General features: G+C 35.5%; 1 long non-coding RNA gene across 1 annotated transcript in view; it reads right to left on the bottom strand.

Annotated features, from left to right (window-relative positions):
• LOC148615475 (uncharacterized) overlaps window positions 1–22,922 on the bottom strand; it is a 91,513-nt gene that overhangs the window by 28,116 nt on the left and 40,475 nt on the right. The gene's annotated exons all lie outside the window — the stretch shown is intronic.

Here is a 22,922-nt window from a genome sequence, read left to right on the forward strand (position 1 = left end):
TAAAATTTGTCAATTTTTCTTTGATAAGATTATGTGGCATAGATTAAAATCTATGATTTGTCAGCACTGTATACTTCTATTCCCCATACTCAGTTAAGATCCCGACTTAAAAACATATACATCGTTGTTTTTCCAAAAAAGATGGTACACCTAGATACAAATATATAGTTCTTGGTAGAGATTCCTCATACTTTGTAAAAAATTATTCAAAATCATCGTCCAAATATACAGAGGAAGATGTTTACAAAATGCTGGAATTTTTAATCGACAAAATATTTGTCCAGTGTGGTGGACGTGTTTTTCAACAAACCGTCGGCATTCCAATGGAAACAAATTGTGCTCCTTTTCTTGCTGACCTATACCTTCACTCTTATGAGGCTGACTTTATAGCTGATCTGATAAGAAAGAAAGAATATCGTTTCGTTTGGCTAGATCCTTCAATCTCAGTTTCCGCTACACAGATGACGTATTATCTTTAAACAATCCTAATTTCGGGGGTTTGATACATCGCATCTTCCCAAAAGAACTTGAGATAAAGGATACTACAGACACTGTGAAGTCAGCCTCATAGCTTGACCTACACTTAGAAATCGATGGTAAAGGGAAACTATTGACCAAACTTTACGACAAACATGATGACTTTTCATTCAGAATTGTCAACTTTCTTTTCATCTGTGGCAACATCCCTTCAGCACCTGCGTATGGAGTGTTCATATCACAACTCATACGTTATGCCAGAGCTTGTAGAAACTAAGCAGACTTTTTGTATCAAACTAGAACTCTAACAAATAGGCTTCTGAGACAGGGTTATATTGGTACAAGATTGAAGTCATCACTACAGAAGTTTTATGGTTGTCATCATGAACTTGTGGATCGTTATGGTGTATCCATCTGCACCATGAAACTGATTTATTCAACGAGTCATAGTTTTTCTTTCCTCGTTTGTCTACACCGGACTTGACTTTTTATGAGCAACTCGGCGGGTGTTTCTAGAAAAGCAGATGACGCTTACCCTACTGGTGCACCTGGTCCATGCTCCCAGTTTTTTGGTGGAGTCCGAGTTGCTCATTTGCTTTTGTTACTTTGTATGTATGATTTTAGTTACTTTATGTTCTTTGTTGTGTATGTCTGTTTTCCATGTCTGGTCTTTGTCCCTGGATTACATTTTTTGATTACCGCTATAAGCTTGGTTCCTTTGATTACTCTTACAATCATCCGCCTGCACCCGCGCCTGTCTTGCAGCTGGCCTATTATCTTCATCCGCTCCCACCCGCGCCTGTCGGAGGGCCTATAATCTTTCTCTTTCTTCACCAGTGTGATACCCCTCTCACTCGCGTTTGATTATATATTTCTACTTATTGTTTCTGTCTGTTATCTAACTTTCTTTCGAATCTCCCATTTACGTTGTTCTCTTCTGAATTTGATTGTCTATACTCTGGATACAATGTTCTAGAATTCTTTCTTCTGTTGTCTCCCCGAATTCACAATCATTTGTTCTTTTCCTTAATCTTGTAACATAACAGTCAATTGTTTCCTCTCTTTCCGGCTTCATCTTCGAAAATACATATCTAGAGTGGTGTTTATTCTTTTTCGGAAAAAAAGTATTTGTTAAGCTTGCTTCTTAATGCATGGTATTCGTCACTATTTCCTGGTTCATTCTATAAACTTTTTTTCGAGAAGCGTGATTTATTTTCCTCCATAAATCAATAAGGCATCTTTCTTGTCTTCAGCCTGTGTGATTCTAAAATATCTGAACTCACATTAAATAGCATCTAGCCAGTCTTCCTATTGCTTTCCAGTCGATAATATGTCACTCTCTTGGATAAACGTCAGAGTTCTCAAGTTCCTCGCCTCCTTCGCTACTGTTCTTCTTTGCGGGTCGCCGCGATCCATTTTCGTCGTTCTGGTTTTTATCTATATCTATCCTGATTCGATTCCGGTTTTAACGTTCGTTTAAAAACTTCCTCCCGTCAAATATTTAAGTTTTTCATCAAGTTTTTCATCATTGTCGCCAATGAAACTTCGTAGGAAACACAGGATTTTCAGTAGTACTTTTAACCCTTTCAGTGCCAGAGCGACATTTTTATCGTTTGAGGGTTGGCTGCCAAAGCGACGTTTTTGTCATTTGGGGGTTGACTACCGAGGCGATACATTTGTCGGTTAATTTAAAAAGAACAAACACATTTTTGACTAATTATGCTGTCTTTATTTTACAGTAATTCATGGTACTATGTTGTATATATGTAATAAGGAATAGTGTCACAATGTTGTTTTTTTTCGGTTATTTAAGATAACGTTAATGACGTCATATCATTTTCGCACTTGAAAATACGAGGTAAAAGTGCATTGATGATCTTTTCTTGACCGTCGCCTCATGAGAGGTATTTATGTACGGCATTTACTTTTTCATTTCAATTTTCGTATTAGGTTTACTAACTTCTTTGTTCTAGTTTAATTCTTCGTAGGCAAAATAATTCAGTATACTTCATATTTCACTCTAGACTCACTAAATTTAAGCATATCGAGGTAACAAAACGATAATAAATGTACATGCAAATCAATGATACAGCAAATACAAGTAATCAAATAGCCCAATGCAATCAAAACAAAGCTAGCTCTGCAAATATTTCGTTTATTTACGATAAGCAAATACGGAAATTTGTTCGATTGTATCTCCCTAGACCATCTCAAACTTGTCGGTATTCATTTGCCATGTTTTCTGTTTGATATGCTCGGAAAAATTTCATCAAATCATGTCAGATGTAAAATTGTAAAGAATTAATTGGTATTGGTATATTCTGATATGACATTGTTGATATCTACCCGAACAATGAAGCATTATTAAGAAATTAGGTTAAAATTTCGAGTGATACCTAAGATAGAGTTTGAAGAAAACTGTTTTTTTTTCCAATTCAAACAGCAATATTATTAGGTATGCAGAATCAAACAGAACAATTTGATATCAGGTCTATTCTTTCCTGAGTCGTGGACTCTTTTTGGGGGGTGGTGATGATTTGTTAACTGAAGGCATGAGGAATAATTCAGCAGAAGCAGTATTTATATTTGATATTCTACATGAGTACTGGGGAATATTGATGAATAATCATATGTTTTCTCTATTTGGCTAAGTAAAACATTATGCAAAAATTAGAAATAAGCTTTAAATTACTTTTAAACATCCTAGCCCCTTTCCGCTAAAAATAGTACAATGCTTGTTGCCTTTTAGTTTAAGATATACAAATTCCTGTGCAAGAAAACAAAATATATATTGTACAAGCACTTTTTGTACTGAAACCCCGTATTGAACGAGCCAATACAGGTATTTAGTGCTATTTGAACGATTACAAAATTGTCAAGTTGGCTATTTATTTTTATTACAATATTATATATGTAGTTCCATCATGTACCTATTGGAGGTTTGGCTAGCCATCCAATTGGTTTAACAATATATTCACTTGAAAATATTTGTACTATTGAAACATCATTGTTGCTAATTTCATTTTGCCGGTTTATCTTTGATTCCTGAGTTTGTTTTACTACTTGATATCTTCCTAGCCGATTTATGACTTTGAGTTCGGTAAATCTGTTATTACTTTTATTTAGCTAACTCATAAAAGGCGCAAGTTACTCATATTTTATTTACTTTTTCTTCTTTTTTGCGCTCTTTTGTGTTGTCATTTTGTTCGCCTTTTTTTTTCTTAAATTAACATACTTTTCTTATATATTTTGTAATGAACACGGAGAACATTAACTAAGCTAAAATATGTAATGGCGACAAACTCCCTGGATAGATTAAGTGAACATTCCCTTTATGCAGTTTGAAGGGTCATGTCGTCATTTTTTTTTCAAATGTAAGTGTAATGCAAACCAAGAGAGACTATAGCCCGGCATAATTTTTAACGTGGAGTGACCCCATGTTTTAACGGGTAAACCTTGTAAACACTGGACTTACAGACTTAAAAATAACATGCTACTTCATTTTTATTCAACTATTTGATGTGACCTCTTAAAATTTTAAAGCTGTGTGACTCTGGTGTAAGTTAAGGTAGAGGCGTGACCTAACCCATTGAGAGTATACCTATCTCCGCTCTAAAGTTATCTATTCACCTTTAATTCTCGATCATATAGTAACTGTCCACTTTGAAAAAAAATGCTTTGATTTCATTGATACATGTTTAGGTCTTTGGTGTTAATGATTGATTAGAGGATGTTGTGTGTTTACATTCTCCAAACGGGCGGATCCAGGATTTCAGGATTATGGGATGTAATAAAATTTGAGGCCGACCGAAGCGGAGCAAGATAATTTTTGGGAGTGAATTAGGGAAAAATCACGATTCATGCTAGAACAAATACTGTGTCCAAATTTTAGAGTAGGGGATGAGTATGACAGGTCCATCCCTATGAATCCGACCCTGTCAAATGATTTATAAGTGGTCCATGGTAGCATACGATTCAGATTGAAAATGAGATCAATGACTTATATTTACTTTGTATCACTAAGTACATACTGTCAAATAAGAAACGTCTTTATAAGGAAACGTTTCCAGAAATGTTCAATCATAATAGCGGAATATCTCTGTTGAAAGACAGTAAGCTAGCAAACGTTATAATTCAATATTTTTAAGATTATGATTAAGATTAAGATTTTAAGATTAAGATGTAAGATTTAAGATTTAAGTAAGATAACTCAGACGTAAAGGATATATAGTATTGTCATATATCCACATAAAATAATACATTCAACGTAACAAAATAATAGTATTCACAATAACAATAGACAATATAGTTATGCATAGTTTCAAAATAATGCTGCTATTCTCTTTATAAAAATACAAGGTCGTTTTTAAAACTGAACGTTACGAAGTGATAGGCAAACATTTAATTTTAACTAAACTTGGATATTTGATAAAGTAATCTGGTAAACATCTATTTCTCAAACTGACAACTACTTCACATTGACATATAAATAACATTTGAAATTTATCACCAATACCATTGTCACATAGAGTACCAAACCTTTCATGTTTAGGAATATTTTTCCACCTTCCTGTTTCTACAGGAATTCTCAAATTAGAAACTCTGAATTTTGTTAACCATACAACCATAACAATATTTTTATTCAACCGAATTAAATATTTCTCTAAATCAAATTCATTTTAAAAGATGTAAATAACTGTCCCATAGAGGATGTTGAAATTTCATTTCATTATTCCATCTTGCAATAAAATGATCTGATAAAATATGTTTAAAATACATCTTTTTTATAAGAATCTGATTGATTCACAAAAAAAATACCCAAGACCAGTATTGTTAAATAAATATTTCATACAATTAACCCATTTGAAAGAATACTGATCATTGAAATTTAACATAAATTTATAAAGAATACTGCTTAATTTAGTTTAATTAGACATAAGTTTGCTCCAATAAAATGCCATTCTCATTTTTACACGATTTTCTTGTGGAAAGCTTTTAAATTCTCCATAGACACACAAATTTGGAGTAGTATTTCATACTTTGAATATTCGCTTACTATATTTTATATGTACATGTTCAATCAATTTCAAATTTTCATATCCCCAGACTTTGCAACCATATAATAAAATTGGTTCAATAATTGAATCAAGCATTTTTTACTGTAAGTCTATTGGATTATTTTCATTTCGCATACATCTATAAATAAAATGTAAAGCTTTTTTATGACAGATTTATCATGGTCTTTCTAGTTTCTATAAAAGAATCATTATACTTGAATATAACACCTAAATATGAAAAAAGTATCAACACGTTCTAAATTTTCGCCATATAAAGTAAATAAAAAAAACTTTCCTTGTACTTTTTTTATTTACTGAAAACAAAAACCTTTGTTTTAGAAGCATTTACTTCAAACTTTAATTTTTCACAGTATGACTGAAAAATATTTAAATATCTTTGCATGCCTTCTTTTGATTCTGATAAAATAGCGGTATCGTCGGCATACAAAATCACAATTAACTCAAAATAAATATGGGGTTCTTCACTAAATCTAGTCTTGACAGTATCGAACCCTTGACTTTCTAAACTTTTAAAATAATCCTCTAATCATTCAAAAATATACAAAAGAGAAAATGAAGTAAATTTTCACCTTGTCTGACACCTGTTAAACATGAAAAGAAATCAGATTCACAACCATTATATCTAACACTTGATTTGATTCTTTGGTATATATTATAAATCGCTTTGACACACTTCCCAGTTATATCATAATTTTGCAGCTTTTCCCAAAGACAAGACCTGGAAACAGAATCAAACACTTTAATGAATCTCAACAATAAGGAACGTTTTCCAAAATATCATTGATATTGATTGGATAGAATTTGCTCAACAGCAATTTTAAAAAAGGCTGAAATCACAACTGTTTGCCGTATATTCATAACGATGCCAAAGTATTTGGCGCTGAAAACGTCGGTGTGTTGAGGCTTTGTGGAAACGTCAGCAACGTTCAAAATTTGAATTTTGCACCGAAAGGGTCAATAAATGACTGACTCAACTCAATATACAAGAATGCCGTAGCAACGAAACGTAATAGACAAAGTGCAAATGTGTGTACCGCGAGTTCGCGGAATATTTCATGGATTTTACAAGAAATATATCTAATATTGCCATTGACTTCCTATACATTGAAGTAACTAGTGCTACTTACTTGTCCGTCACTTTGGGTGCTTCAAGGGCTCCAGTATCTGTATTATTGCAGGAACTGTCAAAATGTCATTTCTTATCTGGTCAGTGTCTGGAGCTAGAAGGCTGGGACCTAAATATTGGGAAACCAGTGTCATCATCTGGGGGATTCCCCAAACTGACCAGGATGTGGGTCAACCTAAACCTAAGATCACTATACTCCCCTCCGTTTTATTCAAAGGCCCAATATGGACTAAAATATGGAAAACCCACCCCACCCATTACTGCTAGAATAAATATCTCGAAAATCCGAATTACCTAATATAACATACATGTAAAGTAAAATTAACACTCACAGGACATAACTCCCACTGTGGGGGTAACATACATTTATTTTAAACTACATTTGTACACTTCTATGATACAATCTCTTTCTAGAAAATGCAGTCCTTCTGCACGTATAATGTACATGAAAATCCTTCCAAGTAACCTATGCACAGCACTCCCCTTTTACCTGGAAAGTTTTGGGTACGACTATTAGAGAGAAGTGGGAGTCAATCAGAATGCAACAAAAATACTAAACAATACAGTCTGTTTACAATGATGGGGTATTTACAATTTCTTGAGGCTCATTTGCTTTTGTTACTTTGTATGTATGATTTTAGTTACTTTATGTTCTTTGTTGTGTATGTCTGTTTTCCATGTCTGGTCTTTGTCCCTGGATTACATTCTTTTGATTACCGCTATAACCTTGGTTCCCTTGATTACTCTTTTAAATGAATGCCTCAGTTTGAGAACTGAGGGTAGTTGAACTGCTCCCTGGACTGAGTAACTCGTTTTAACCGGGATCGCACCCACATTGAATAAAGATCACTGCACCCTATTTGCCTACCTAATGGAACTTTCCAAGATATGGTAAAACCCAATTTCAAAGCTTAGGAACAGTGATAGTTAATAACTTTATCAGTATGTGGAAAATTACATGAATAAAGGAGTTTAAACATACTGTTTGAAACGAGTGGCACTTGTTTCACTGTTTGCAAAATGACCTTGACATTGGAATCTGGAACTGTTCTCACACAACACATTTCTAATGATTACAGTTCCTGAGTTTTGGAGAGTGTTTAAAGCCATCTTCCCTTCCTGCTTGTACATCTCATGTGATATTGTGGGGTCCTCGGTGTGCTCATCTACTTCGGTGGGCTTTAGACCTTTCTCCCTGGATACCACCCATCCCTGATTAGGTAAACCTAGTGGCATTGCAGGAGACCCTTGTGTGTTCATCATTTTTGATGGACATAAGGCTTTTAACATGGAACCCTTGGTGGATGTGAATGGTAATCCTAGTATGTGGTTGCATTTGGGGATCCCTGTGTTTTATTTACCATTGATCGACATAAGAACCTTTCTTTAGGGTTGCCCACTGTTGTGAATGGGAATAATACTGGGTGGCAACTGGGGATCTCCTGTGGGTTCGTCACCTTTGATTGACATAAGACCATTTCCATGGGACTGCTTAATGTTGTAAATAGGAATACTTGGTGGCATTGGGGGATCTCTTGTGTGTTCATCTATCTTAGTGGGCTTCAAGGCCTTTTATCCTGCTTTCATGATAGGGTTTGTCTAGAAGTAATGGGGGAATATTCCTACATGATGTTGCTCCAAAGAAAAACTTTCCTACTTCCTTATTATTAGTGACTGCCGGAGCAGTGTCCACTATGGCTGTCATCCCCTGAACCTGGACCTTCACATGGATTCTTAAAACATTCCCTCCAACTACATGTCTGGCTGATACATTCTCAATTTTCCCAGGCTCTGTTTCCTCAGTCTCTGATTCCGAACCCTCTACAGGGTCCATAGAATCTTCATGTTCCCATCCCTCTGTCATCCTACGGGCTTTACTAGGCGACTCTGCCCTACCCCTTACCGTTGTAGTATCTACTGCCCTATGATCCCTTATGCCCTCCTCCCATTCCCCTTTTTGACTCACTAGCTCCTCCAAGGTCTGGGGAGGGGTAGGGTCCCCTTTGTGCTCCTGATCATCCCCCATTTCGACCCTTTTTTGACTCAGCATCCTTACCATTTGTTGTCTTCCCTCATTCAGGTGTATGATGTCATCACTACTAGAGTTGTCCCCATTGACTGAGGCCCCAAAGAAGTATTGTCCTCCTTCCTTATCCAACTCACTGTCATCAGGCCTCTCAGACTCGTAACCCTTTTCTGGAGTTGAGGTTGCATTATGCGCGCCCCCCCCCGGGGTAGCCTCTTGACCCTATTCATGTCATTTGATAATAATGTATAGCCAACCGGGCTATATGATCGGAAATATCTGGGCATGGGGATAGGCAAACGTTCTGGGCTTTGCTTACCATGGGTTGGACTAGATTTGGATGTGCTAGTTCATGATTGGGAGAACGAGCCACCCGCAACCCTCTTTTCGGTGAAGGGCTGTAATAACGGACAAAACTTGGGTCCCCTTGGAGTGATGTCCTTAAATGGATACTCCCTACCGTATCTCTAGGACTACCTTGTTGGGCTCTAGCTCTCCCTGGAGACACTTGCCTATGGTGGGGATTTTCCGACATTGTGTTTGATTCGAATTGGGCCATGGTTTGAGGCTCCTTTGGCATCCTCCCTCTTTCATCCTGTTCCCAATCTCTATGGGTGCTGAGCTTGTACGACCTTAGTAGGGTTGCTCATTTATTCTACCCGACGGCGTTTCCTCTCTATGGGTTCTAGCGCCCTGGGGCCTACCTCTTACCACATCTCCCCGACCTCCATGGAAGGTTCATCTCTACAGCTCCTCCCATCATAGGGTCTACCTGTTCCTGTGTGTAGATCTGCACTATGTTTCCACCTTCCTAGGAAAAAGCGCCTCCCGCCTGATGGCGTTTCCAAAATAGTCCTAAAATTGGGCAAAAATGGGCAAAGGCTTGATTTTCTGTTTTGTTTTGTTTTTTTTATTTTGTAATGCATGTATGCTGTCTTTTTACACTGGCCCCTAGACTGCTAATTACAGGTGAAATTCTTTTGCTGGTGTGTGTTGTTACAAGCACAGTTTGAAAGGCTTGATGTGATGGCTTTCAGTGTAATTACATATAAAATTATAGGAAGTTTACAATGTATATTATTCCCTTCCTAGTTAGCGATTAAACCAATTGTCTAACCCCTACTCTCCCACAGCACCGGGTCACTTCCAACAATTTCCCTGGTTAAATTGGAAAAAAAGAAGACAAAAATACCAACAATGAAAAATATAATATAAAGATGTCAGCTGTGCCTATGTTTATCCACCAACACTAGCGCAGTTGACCAAACCCAAGTCCGTTTCCCTTCACAAACATGGACAAGGGGTCAGAACAAAGATGGCCGCGGCTGGACCATGTGGTCAGGCAGCACTTTCCTGAAAATATTCAAAAAATCTGAAACTTTCTATATTGACTCCCCACATTTCGTGAAAAGTCGCAGCGCCAGTGACGTAACTGGTACTACTTACTTGTCAGTCACTTTGGGTGCTTCTAGGGCTCCAGTATCTGTATTATTGACTGTCAAAATGTCATGTCTTGTCTGGTCAGTGTTTGGAGCCAGAAGGATGGTACCTAATAAGGGGGAAACCAGTGTCATCATCCCTAGGCTGACCAGATTTGGGTCAACGAAAACCTAAGATCACTACACTATGTTACTGTACATGACACATGTTGATTCTACATGCTTGCCATGCTTTTCCTAATATGTTCTCTGTTACAAAACACTTCAAAACTCAGCACTTTTCCTGTACTCCTAGTCCTTTATTTGTTTTTTTGTTTGGGTGCTTGTACTCGAAGTAATGTGAGACATACACGTCACAATAAAAGGGAACATTTCAATAGGTTTACTGGACATTATACATGTATATGATTATGAGTAAAATGTCCTTGTGAAATCAGTATTTGCATTATTTGGCCTACCAGGTTATATAGAAATTTATTGCACATGTTGTAGTCCATAGATCAAGCAGTGCAACAAATCAGGAAATGTCTGTTGGTGATTGGTTATTTGAAGCTTATATAATTTGTAATTTCTTGTCAACTTACAAGGTATATACTATAACTGCAAAAACATCAGAAATTTTAAATCCATGATATTTAATCATGTCAAATCTGAACATATATATTTTTTTTCCACATCCAATAACTTAATTTGTATCTTAAACTATTTTTTTTATTTGAAAGACACCATGACATACAAGCATGATTTGCCCTATGAAATTGATATTATTTTACCAATGATTTTGGCCCCGTGCAGGTCCGGGTGTTAAAAGAATAGGCCTGCAGCAGCGCTAAGCTTGTCGTAAAAGGCGACTAAATAGTGTTCAGAACCTTAGCTGGGGGCTAGGGCGCTCTGCTCACAGAGCAACTGGGATGTGTGCCCCAGGTGGTGGAATGGGGTACTCCTGTTGTGTTACATGCTGGGGTTGTCAGGCTATAATACGGAAAACCTGACCGCAAACCATAGTGGTGTACCGTGTTGGGAAAGATGTCACGTTCCTCGCACGTTAAAGAACCCTACTGTGGTATTCTTCCGGAGTAGGAACCATAGGGCTCCGCCACAGGAGGCTAAATTGCCAGACCCTACCCACCTCTCCCTATTTCCAGTGGCAATCAAACTTTGTCGACCCCATTGTCCTTGTGTCCCATCCCTTTTTTATTTCATCATTTCATGTTCGTTTTATCATCAATTTCATGTTCATCGTCTGAATATAGCTGAAATATTGCTGCTCGGACGTTAAACCCCAACAAACAAACAAACAAACCAATGATTTTGAAACTAAAGGAACTTTCTTGCAACTCCTTGTATTTAAGTTGCATGCTAATAACATAATTTCTTCAGTTCAATAGTTTACATTTCCATTGAAATTAAACTGTAGTAGTTGATGAATAAATTGCAAAACATTAAAAATATTGAAAGAGTATTACATTTGCTAGATTTTCACTGAATTATAAGTTATTTGAACACAAGATAATAATTTGACATCAAATTTTATATACATATGTGGATGTCAAACTATATATCAATAAACTTCACAGTCTTGTACAAATATTTTACGGTAAGAAAACAAATTTAAGTTTTTTGTCTCATTTCACAACCCAAGCTGTTAACAGTCAAACCAGTTTTAATCTGAATTATACATGTACATGATACATGCATGTATATATTGTATCCAACTAAGATAGTGATGCAAGATGTAAGACATACCAGAACACCAGGTAATATATTTCTTATTGTATATACTTTATTACTGCTTAAATGTACACTTCCATATGTACCCATGTACATATGTATATATCAGACACAATACATCTACAATGTGAGATCAGCCTAGAATAGTGCACATGTTGCTGAGTAAATAAGCTGTTAAAAAAGGAGTTTCTCATGTAGTAGTAAGTAATGACTTGGTTAAAATGTACTACAGTTTGTTTTTTTTTTATGAATAGTTTGATGAACTGGCTAACACAAGCATAATACATATCAATCATCTTGTCTGCCTTATAATTCACATTCAATATTAATTTTGGTTCCATTTTTCCTAGCTAAAGCTCATTATTATTGATTCATGGTTATGACATGATGTGTTGAATGTTTTTTCTCCCATTTTTTTTTCATGGTGGACATAGTTATCTTATAAATCTAGATATAAAGATTGTTATGACTCTTAATTAAAGGCTCCTGATATTAAGTTCTATTCAGACTACATGTATACACAACATGACAAGTTTGTCATATGTACTTGTAATCTATACTGCCATGAAAATTGAAGTATAGGTGTAGAATGGTAAATGTATTATGTACATTTTTACACTTTAGGTTGCACTATAGTATGTTGATGAGTTCCAGCTGATACTCCCAATAATTTATTATGTCATGGTGATATGGATAGATCAACAAAATAGCAACCGTACTGACTATGAAGAGCTAATAGTTAAAGCTACATGTAATTATTTAATTATGTGGTGAAGTTAAACATGTCTATTACACATGTATATGAATGAGTGTGACAGATGAAGTAGGATGTATTTGTTCAAAGTGATATAAGATGATAAACAGCAAACGATATGGCCATTTTCATTTATTTATTAGGGAAAAATTGAGGTGAAAGAGGCAATTTTAAAGAAAATATTGGTACTTGTACTTGCTTAAAACACTAATGTACATGTAACTACATGCTTTTACAGAAATAAAGAGTTAATGTGCATTCAAATATAGTGAAAATAAATATATTTGCTTGCATTTCATAATTAAGGTCCTAAAAAGTACATGGATAAACAAATGAATTATTCAAAAATGATAGGACAAACAAGGACAGGAAAGGTTTTCAAAAGTATGGTCATTAATATACATTCCTCAATCTTAAACCTGCACATTTATTTAAATGCATGCTTTAAAAGTTAGTAACATAATTTAATTTTGAAGAAGTGCCCACGTTTTATAGATTGTATTGATTTTTATACTAGTAGATACATTATATACAGCATGACATCTGTTTAGATATATATATTTATAGTTTACTGTATATATTACACAATTTAGGAAATCGCCATAGAGGGATCCAAAAGGTGATCCAGGGGGGCTCTTAGGTAGGAACAAAATAGTCGATTATATTGGAAATCACTACGCAGAGCCAGGGTCATTAATCTTAGGTAGGAAACATTTAGTTGATTTGATAGAAATCACTGAGCCATGACAGAGCAGGACTCTCTTAGGTCAGTCAGGGGCCCCCTTCTTTGAGAACCTCTGGATCCGCCTCTGATTTCTATTATAATATATTCAAGAAATGACAAGGTTTTCTCTCCATGTTATTTGTTGAAAAAAAAGTAAACTTCTAAATGGTTGCATGGATGTTAACTGGTTGTTGTAACTGATACTTACATGTATGTAGGTGTGCCAGAAAACTCAGTGCAAACATATACTTTAATACATATGAATTTAGTGAAGCATGCTGTCAGGGCCTCCAAAAAACTGCAAATGTCTAAAGTGATGAATTATGGGCATTGTTAAGACATAGGATAAAGTAAGCAACCAAAGTTTTGTCCTTATTTATTAGTTCTTTAATCTATTTTTGTAAGTTGACTTTGTACACTTTCAGAAACTATCTTATTGTAGCAGATTATAGCAACATTGTTCAAAATGAGTCAAGTTCATGTTGCAGACAGTGTTCTCCGGTGTGTTTATAATATAACTCTTTGTGAAGTTGCTTAAGGGACTTGTTTTTTTTTACATTTATATGCAATATGAACATTAGACAACTACTTGTACTAGATAATTTGAATTCCGACAAGTACACTTTAGATATAGCACTTCCAGAATTTTTGAACAAATATGTACATTCAGATGTTCATATGTATCTTAAAACAAAGATGAATACATATACTTTGTACGTATACATGTCCATGTGTACATTCCACCTAGCGTATGCATTATTGTGGATAATGTTTTTAACTCAACATGCAACGATCCTTGATCCATTGAAAGTTCATATTCTCCAATTAAATTTAAGTATATGCATATAGGGGCTGTAGCTGTCCGATGTTCAAATAGTTCGACCGTTAGAAAGTCTGACGATTTAATATTTTTTCGTACACGATTAATTTCTAAATGAGAGTTGCTAATTTTTCCCGTCTGCCTGTCTTTATATTCAAGGGTGGTGAAAGGAGGTGTGAGTTTTTTTCAGTTGTATTCATCTATGTTTTTTAATCAATGTTTTCAACTTTTGTAGTCCCTACCGCTAACATTTTTTCCGGGGGGGGGCATATTCTAGTTTTCTTCACTTTTTCGTGTTATACATGCACTGCTTGATATGATTTCAAATTCCTTTTTTCATATTTGGTGTAATATTTTGAGTAAACATGATACTTTATTAGTTCCAAAACATGGCACCGATTGCCTCACTTTACATTTTACGTTATGTTCAAATCGGAACAATTCTGTTGTTTATATATACATAACTAAATATAGAACTGTCCGCCACAGTGGGACTATACCCTCCATAACAAAAACACGGGATTTAGCTCAGCGACTTTACTGCGCGCTTCGATACTTAAATTTACTACTTTCTTGGCTCCTGCAAAGTATAAGCAAGATATGAAATGACAGTTTATACCATTGAGAATATTATACTTAAGCTTTTCGGCAGTAATTCGTGTATTTAGAATAGAAATTTGAATTAATTAACAAAATATGTTTATCTTGAATTTATAAAGTTTATGTTGCTACAAGATTGAGGTCATCACTACAGAAGTTTTATGGTCGTCATCATGAACTCGTGGATCGTTATGGTGTATCCATCAACACCATGAAAACTGATTTATTCAACGGGTCATAGTTTTCCTTTCCTCGTTTGTCTACTCCGGACTTGACTTTTTATGAGCAACTCGGCGGGTGTTTCTAGAAAAGCAGAGGACTTACCCTACCGGTGCACCTGGTCCATGCTCCCAGTTTTTACTGGAGTCCGAGTTGCTCATTTACTTTTGTAACTTTGCATGTATGCTTTTAGTTACTTTACGTTCTTTTTTGTTTATGTCTGTTTTCCATGTCTGGTCTTTGTCCCTTGATTACATTCTTTTGATTACCGCTATAACCTTGGTTTCCTTGATTACTCTTTAAGATCAAGTAGACAAATATTATGAAATTTTATAATAATAAGCAGTGTGCAAATTGATCGCAGTGCGAAAAACATGTCAATAGCTTTGCAACAATAAAAAACTGTCTTTCCTTGATTTTACGGAATTTCGACTTTAAGCAAAATCCCGTGTTTTGATATCGGGCTAGCTCAGACGTCCCATTGGCTCAGTTTGTCTGGCAAATCAGTCGTTGGTTGTCCTAGAAATCTATATAAGGCAGTGTGTACAGGGAGATACGATACGGGGGTCAAGATGTTCAGAATTGGTGGGGAACAGTGGTAGATAGAGTGGACGGAGATAAGTCGTCGTGGGGCGGGGACCGGGGACCGAATAATCTGGGATTATGGTTGGAGCAATAAACGGGGGTAAAATTAAAGTGGTCATTAAAGGTGGAGAAGCGGTGGTCAGGAGGATGGGTAGCGTTGATGAAGTACCCCGTGTCCACTCCTTCATATATAAATTTCACACTTAGTTTTATTTTTTAATGATGAATTACTAGAAAGGTTATTGTCGACCATATTACCCGAGGCTGTTACTCAAGGATTTTCATTTTTCATAGAGCTCTGTTGTCTTTATATTGCGACAATAACACAAACAATTTTATGGTCATGGAGAGGGGAGTGCCGAGTTTACGGTTTAACTTTAAATTTAATACCGACTTTGAAAATTCTTTTAAGGTATATAAAGAGGAAAATTTTACAGTTATTGAAGAGTTGGGAATATGCAAGCACGAACGCCCCCGACAAAAAATTCAATCGAGCTAAAAATACGCATTCAAGAACACATTTAGTTCACCAGCAATCGCGTTAAACCAGATACTCTGTCCGCTTTGTCACTTCGAGGTTGAAGACGAAGTACATTTCCTTGTTAATTGTGATGTCTTTAAACACAATACTTGGTACTTCTTGATATTTAGTCTTATTGTCAAATAATATACTTTATTTTTTCTTGCATGAATAAATTTTGTATAAATCGTACAAAGTCTTGATCACATTTTTTTCATAATTGTTACTATCATTTAAATTATTTCATTTTTTATTTTTGTTTTTCTATTTTTCTTTTTTATTTTACTTTAATTTTCTTTTTTTTTCGATTAATAAAATGAATAGGCTTCATATATTTAAATCAAAATAAACTATGTATATTTATTTTTTTTAAAGAATGTCAACACAAAGTATCTCTGCTTGAAAAAAATATAGGTTTAATATCCGTATTTAATAAAACTTTTATAATTTATAGATTTATTTAACATATCGTGATATTGCCTGATATGCACCTTTGTCCTATATTGTAGCCATACCGAAACGAGATCCGACATTTTGATCACCTGTACGCTTTGCAAAATTTGATAAAGCTAAAAATCCAGCGTGATAAGCCCAATGGATGTTTTCGTCCTTTATGTTTCTAAAATCTCCGATTTTTTGCCCATAAGAAAACTGCTATCCATACGAATATTAACCACAAATAAAATTTCCAGGGCGCATTTTATAGCGGGAAATAAATAATTAATAATTAATAATTGTAGGCATAGCACTTTTCTGAATTTGCATGGAAAGGCGCTTCTTTTAACGTATTGGTTGTATAGATTTGTTGGGGTTATCACGCTGGATTTTTCGATTTTATGTGAAGTTCGTTCATGTGTCTTAAAACGCCATTTAACGTGCCAGCTTTCGTTTCTAAATATGGAATAATAAATATAAAATATAAAATTATTTTCTTTTACAATACATTTTTATTGACATATTTAACATCTGCATGGAATAAAAAATGTTTTAAGGGACCTGTACTTTGTATCATATTTTTTCAGGATTTTTTTCCGAAAGTAACTTAGCTACCCAGCGTTAGGGTTAGGGTCCACACAGTGTACAGACCACACCTTCCCTCCAACACATGGTCCTCTGCTCTTCTGAGTCATAGTTGAACTCATGGTTCCCCTGACATCCTGGAAATTGGTCTAAGTGTTGATGAAATGCTTTTGTAAAGAGTTTTCATGTCATATCTGTATGGACAAATCTGTATGTGTAATTGTTGCCTTGAACTTCTGGTTGCATGTACCTCTCAAAGATGGTAGGCTCTCCTGGCTTGTCTCTCATTACTGTGATTAAAGGTGGGTTGTCCAATTTTTTACATTTTACATTTTCCCTCAAGATTGGCAAAGCTTGTGGGTTCAATGCCTCTTCTATGCTAGTATTTGCATCTGGTCTATAGTAAATATTCTTACTTGATGGTTTTTTCCCGCTGTAAGATTGAATTTTCCTCCTTTTATCATGTCCCAGCTTAAAAGAACCAATATTTGTTCTTGTGTTTCCGTAGCATTTTGGTACTTTGATTTTGAATTTTTGGAAACTTGGGTTTATATACTTTTCTAGAAATATTAGTTTCGTCATTGTGAAATGTCAAGGGGTAGAATATTTTCAAAATTAGCATCAAAGTGCCAACAATGTCATTATTACTGAGATGTTTATGATACTGATGAGTAACCTGGGGCTCCACCATGATATCTGTTTAAATGGCTGTTGTAGCCTAGGTGTGAGGTTTCATGAAATCATTTACTTTAGTAATTAATAATTATTAATTGTACCTTTAGATGTTGTATAATATATTTGGCTTCAAAGAATCAAAAAGCAAAGATAATAGTATAGGTTTTTTTGAAAATTAGCAAATATTTAGGTATGACAATTATAGAAAATTACATAATACTACAAAAATTAACTTTTCACATTTTTTTTATAAAATGTAACACATCATCTTCAACTTTGTTACAAATTAAACCAAAAAAGTTGAATACTTTGTTTTAAAAGTTAGAAAGAAAAAACAAATTTTCACTTTTTACATTGAAATTTCCTATTTCGCAGAATAAGGCATGTATGAATTTGGCCGTCTGTATTACATTTTGCTTTGAATATTGAACAAGAAACTTGTCTTCGGATAGCAAATTTGTAATATTAACTCCATTTGTTTTAATATTTCGAAACTTTTCTGTTAGTAATAGGTATCAGTCTTGTATTGATATTCTTGAGCGGGTACACGTCAAAAGTTGGAGACCAATAAAATATCGTTCTTTTTTTCTGATTTTATTTTGTAAAGCTGCAAGTAGTTTTGAAGATGTATCCAAATAGAAAAAATGTGATTTTTATTTACAGATTCACAGGTAGGAAAGATAATGGATATCAGATTGACAAGAAGTACTGCAGCCCAACAATAACTGATAACTGGTTTTTGTATTTACTTTTAGTAAAAAATATGCAAATTATGTAGATGCTGCGAGGGTGACGAAAGTGGTACTCCTATGGCCTCACATTTTAGTAAAGCAGATTTGCCTGGTCCATGGTTTAACCTGTGAGCACTTGAATGAACCCGAGCAGGATAGTTCCTTTGGTGAGTCATATCGGTTAAATTTGACTTGTGGTAACCTCGATTTGAGGCCTCAAATTTTTGTGTCGTCGTTGCAAATCTTGTCTTCTCCAAGTTCGTTCGACCGAATCTATTGTTAATGATACTTCGCACGAGTCGCTTATCATCCTCAGTCATGTAAAGACTCATCGTCTGGCCTGAAATCCTTCTGTCAGTGGTATTGTGCTCCCTTACTCACATAGGAGTATGCTCTACTTAAGTCACTACAGTGTCCAGTATAGCATGATATTATGCTATCTGCTACATTCGTCTGGTCACTAGTTTGTCTATATCTCCTGCTAATTCCATGAGTGGAAAGTTAAATTCAATGGTGAACCTGTTGGTCAAGTCTATTGAAAATCTCTTTTGAAGTTTAGTTCTGGCTGTCTTCGTATCAAACTGTAGCATGTGCGCACTGAAATTTGCATTGTCACAATGTCGCATTTGTGTCTTTGCTGAATGTCTAGTATCGCGTAAGTTCTTTGGGATAATTTTTGAAAGCTCCACTTGTTTACGGCTGAATCATTTAAATGAGTGACTATCCCCATCGGTTGTTTAATGTCCAATCACAAAGGGTCTTCGTCTTCACCAAGTATATCGGCTAGAAATTCACAATATCTCTCCTCATTGCCTATACTGTCGCTGTTTTTTCAGATTTGCTGAGCAGTGTCCGTGATGTCCTGGGTACTTTTGGTTGCCCTAGTGATCTTAGGTAACTGGCTGTTTTGCAGTGTTTGTTAGCATCATGTAGAACAATGATTTTCTTCTTCTTTGTTACATTTTCAATTAAAGTACTGGGTTGCTGGTTGGAATGGTGTCTTTGTGCGATGTCCATACAAGGATTTGTTGTACTGTGTGTCCGCTTTAGCTGGTATAGGAGTATCTTCTGGGAATCCATGTTTTAGTAGTGATATTTTTACAACTTTTCTTTGCTCCTCCATATCTTGTTTGTTCAATTGGACCAGTTTCTCACCACAAATGTTTGATTGTTGCTGTATATAGGTGCGTGACGGTGAAGGGTGGCTGATGGTTCTCATGATCTGGCCCCAGGCTGTGTTCGAAATGCTGCAATCTGCAAGTGTTACTTGCAGCCTCATGTTTGGGGAACCTGGTTTCTTGCTTCTGTTGTTTGTGTCCATCTCTTCATAAAGAGGTACGAAGGGTAGTTTAGGCACTTTCGTTGAGGGTTTGTAAGGGGGAGATAATTCTGTCATGACGTCATTTTGTAACAATAGAAACGTCAACGCCATTACCTTCGCAGGTATTTACATATTTACAGACAGAAAGGGGAGGGATATCAGATTGACAAGAAGTACTGCAGCCCAACAATAACACCAATGTGAAAGTAGAAAACGTGATTTTGAGTTCAAGGTTTGCAAGGTGTACCAAAGTTCTTGCCTTTTTTTCCCGTTCTGACCTCAAATTGAACTTTTATATTTCTATTCCCCATACTCCCCAAAATCCCGACTTAAAAACTTTACACATCGTTGTTTTTCCAAAAAAAAAGATGGTACACCTCGATACAAATACATAGTTCTTGGTAGAGATTAGTCATCCATTGTAAGAAATAATTCCAAATCGTCTTCCAAATATACAGAGGAAGATGTTTACAAAATACTGGAATTTTTAATCGACAACATATTTGTCCAATGTGGTGAACGATTTTTTTTTCAACAAACGGTCGGCATTCCAAGAGAACAAATTGTGCTTCTTTACTTCCTGATTTACTCCTTCACTATTATGAGGCTGACTACATAGCTGATCCTTTAATCTCAGTTTCCGCTATAACGTATTATTTTTAAACAATTCTAATTTCGGGGATTTCATACATTGCATCTACCCAAAGAACTTGAGATGACGGATTTTACAGACACTGCGAGGTCAGCCTCATATCTTGACCTACACTTAATAATCGATGGTAAAGGAAAACTAGTGACCAAATGTTACAACAAACGTGATGACTTTTCATTCAGAATTGTCAACTTTCCTTTCATCTGTGGCAACATCCCTTCAGCACCTGCGTATGGAGTGTTCATATCACAACTCATACGTTATGCCAGAGCTTGCCGAAACTACGCAGACTCTTTGTATCGCGCTAGAATCTAACAAATAGGCTTCTGGAACAGGGTTATATTTCTACAAGATTAAAGTCATCACTACAGACGTTTTATGATCGTCATCATGAACTCGTGGATTGTTTTGGTGTATTCATCTGCACCATGAAAAGTGGATTTTTAGCGGGTCATAGTTTTTCTTTCCTCGTTTGCCTACCCTAGATTTTACTTTATATGTTTATATGTGCAACTCGGCAGTGGTTTATAGAAAAGCAGAGGACGCTTCCACTACCGATGCATATGGTCCATATTTCTAGTTTTAGTAGAGTCTGAGTTGCTATTTGCTTTTGTTACTATGTATGTATAATTTTAAATACTTTATGTTTTTTTGTTGTGTATGTCTGTTTTCCATGTCTGGTCTTTGTCCCTGGATTACATTATTTTGATTACTGCTATAACCTTGGTTCCATTGATTACTCTTTGTAAATAAAAGAGAAACGAAAGCACTATGTTGATTTTTCACCTTGCCCGACCTGTTCCACTCAACCGAATTTGTTGTGTCATGCATCAATAGAATGGGATGAAATGAGGAATATATCTGTATCTGGCAACCGTGAGGGATTGTAGAACAAAACAATCATTCGCCTACTTTTACAGATTAACAAATTTCACCGCACAACATATTTCTAATATGATTTTCTTGGCTAACTTGATTCATTGCTTTTTCCAGCAAATGTCAGGACAAGTACATTAGAACAAACCATCTTGCCAAATATTTACAAATTTGGTTTCGATTAACGGTCGATCAAAAGCATTTTATAGTTGAGTTGAAAGATGTCAGAAAATGATCACGTGATTTAGTGGAGTCCGAGTTGCTCATTTGCTTTTGTTACTTTGTATGTATGATTTTAGTCACTTTAAGTTCTTTGTTGTGTATGTCCGTTTTCCATGTGTGGTCTTTGTCCCCCTGGATTACATTCTTTTGATTACCCTTGGTTCCCTTGATTACTCTTTCACAAGGGAAAATCCCAATAAATCGAAAGTAGAAAAATCGCGTATTTTTAAACCTGTTTTATCAAACAAACCTCATCGAAAATGCATAATAGCAATTTCAGTCCTTTGAAAACAGTTTTATTTTAGAATAAACAATTTTTAGGTTTTTAAATTAATGGTTAAGAAATGCATATGATTTTGAATGTTTCAATCTATATGTATTTATTTCGCATAATTATAGCCTAAATATTTTTAATCTAATTTCATATATATTAAACAATGCATGTATCCTTTTTAGAATATCTGTTTCTGACAACAATGGCATTACTTTATGCTATTAAATAAATATTTATGCAGTAACTGATAATCAAAATTACTTTAATCTGAAAAACAACATTGTACTTACGTGTTTGATTAACCAATCCAAATTATTCCTTATCCCCATTCCTGATCGCCCCATCCATATTCCCAATTGCCCAATTCTCCATGCCCCATTACCCCGTACCCCATAAAATTGGAAGTTTATCCCATACAAGTACTGTAATTTTGAAATATTGTGTAAATTTTGATGTCATACTTCTGTGAGAAAACAATATCAATTGAAAGAGTAATCAAGGGAACCAAGGTTATAGCGGTAATCAAATGAATATAATCCAGAGACAAAGAACAGACATGGAAAACAGACACACACAACAAAGAACATAAAGTAACTAAAATCATACATACAAAGTAACAAAGTAACAAAAGTAAATGAGCAACTCGGACTCCACTAAAAACTGGGAGCATGGACCAGGTGCACCGGTAGGGTAAGCGTCCTCTGCTTTTCTAGAAACACCCGCCGAGTTGCTCATAAAAAGTCAAGTCCGGGGTAGACAAACGAGGAAAGGTAAACTATGATCCGTTGAATAAATCAGTTTTCATGATGCTGATTGATACATCATAACGATCCACGAGTTCATGATGACGATCATAAAACTTCTGTAGTGATGACTTCAATCTTGTAGCAACATAACCCTGTTCCAGAAGCCTACTTGTTAGAAATCTAGCGCGATGCAAAAAGTCTGCGTAGCTTCAGCAAGCTCTGGCATAACGTATGAATTGTGATATGAACACTCCATACGCAGGAGCCGAAGGGATGTTGCCACAGATGAAAGGAAAGTTGACAATT

Source organism: Perna viridis, chromosome 6, assembly GCF_037379345.1.
Source record: "Perna viridis isolate PV_CMFRI_1.1 ecotype Kerala chromosome 6, ASM3737934v1, whole genome shotgun sequence".
In the NCBI taxonomy this organism is placed as follows: domain Eukaryota; kingdom Metazoa; phylum Mollusca; class Bivalvia; order Mytilida; family Mytilidae; genus Perna; species Perna viridis.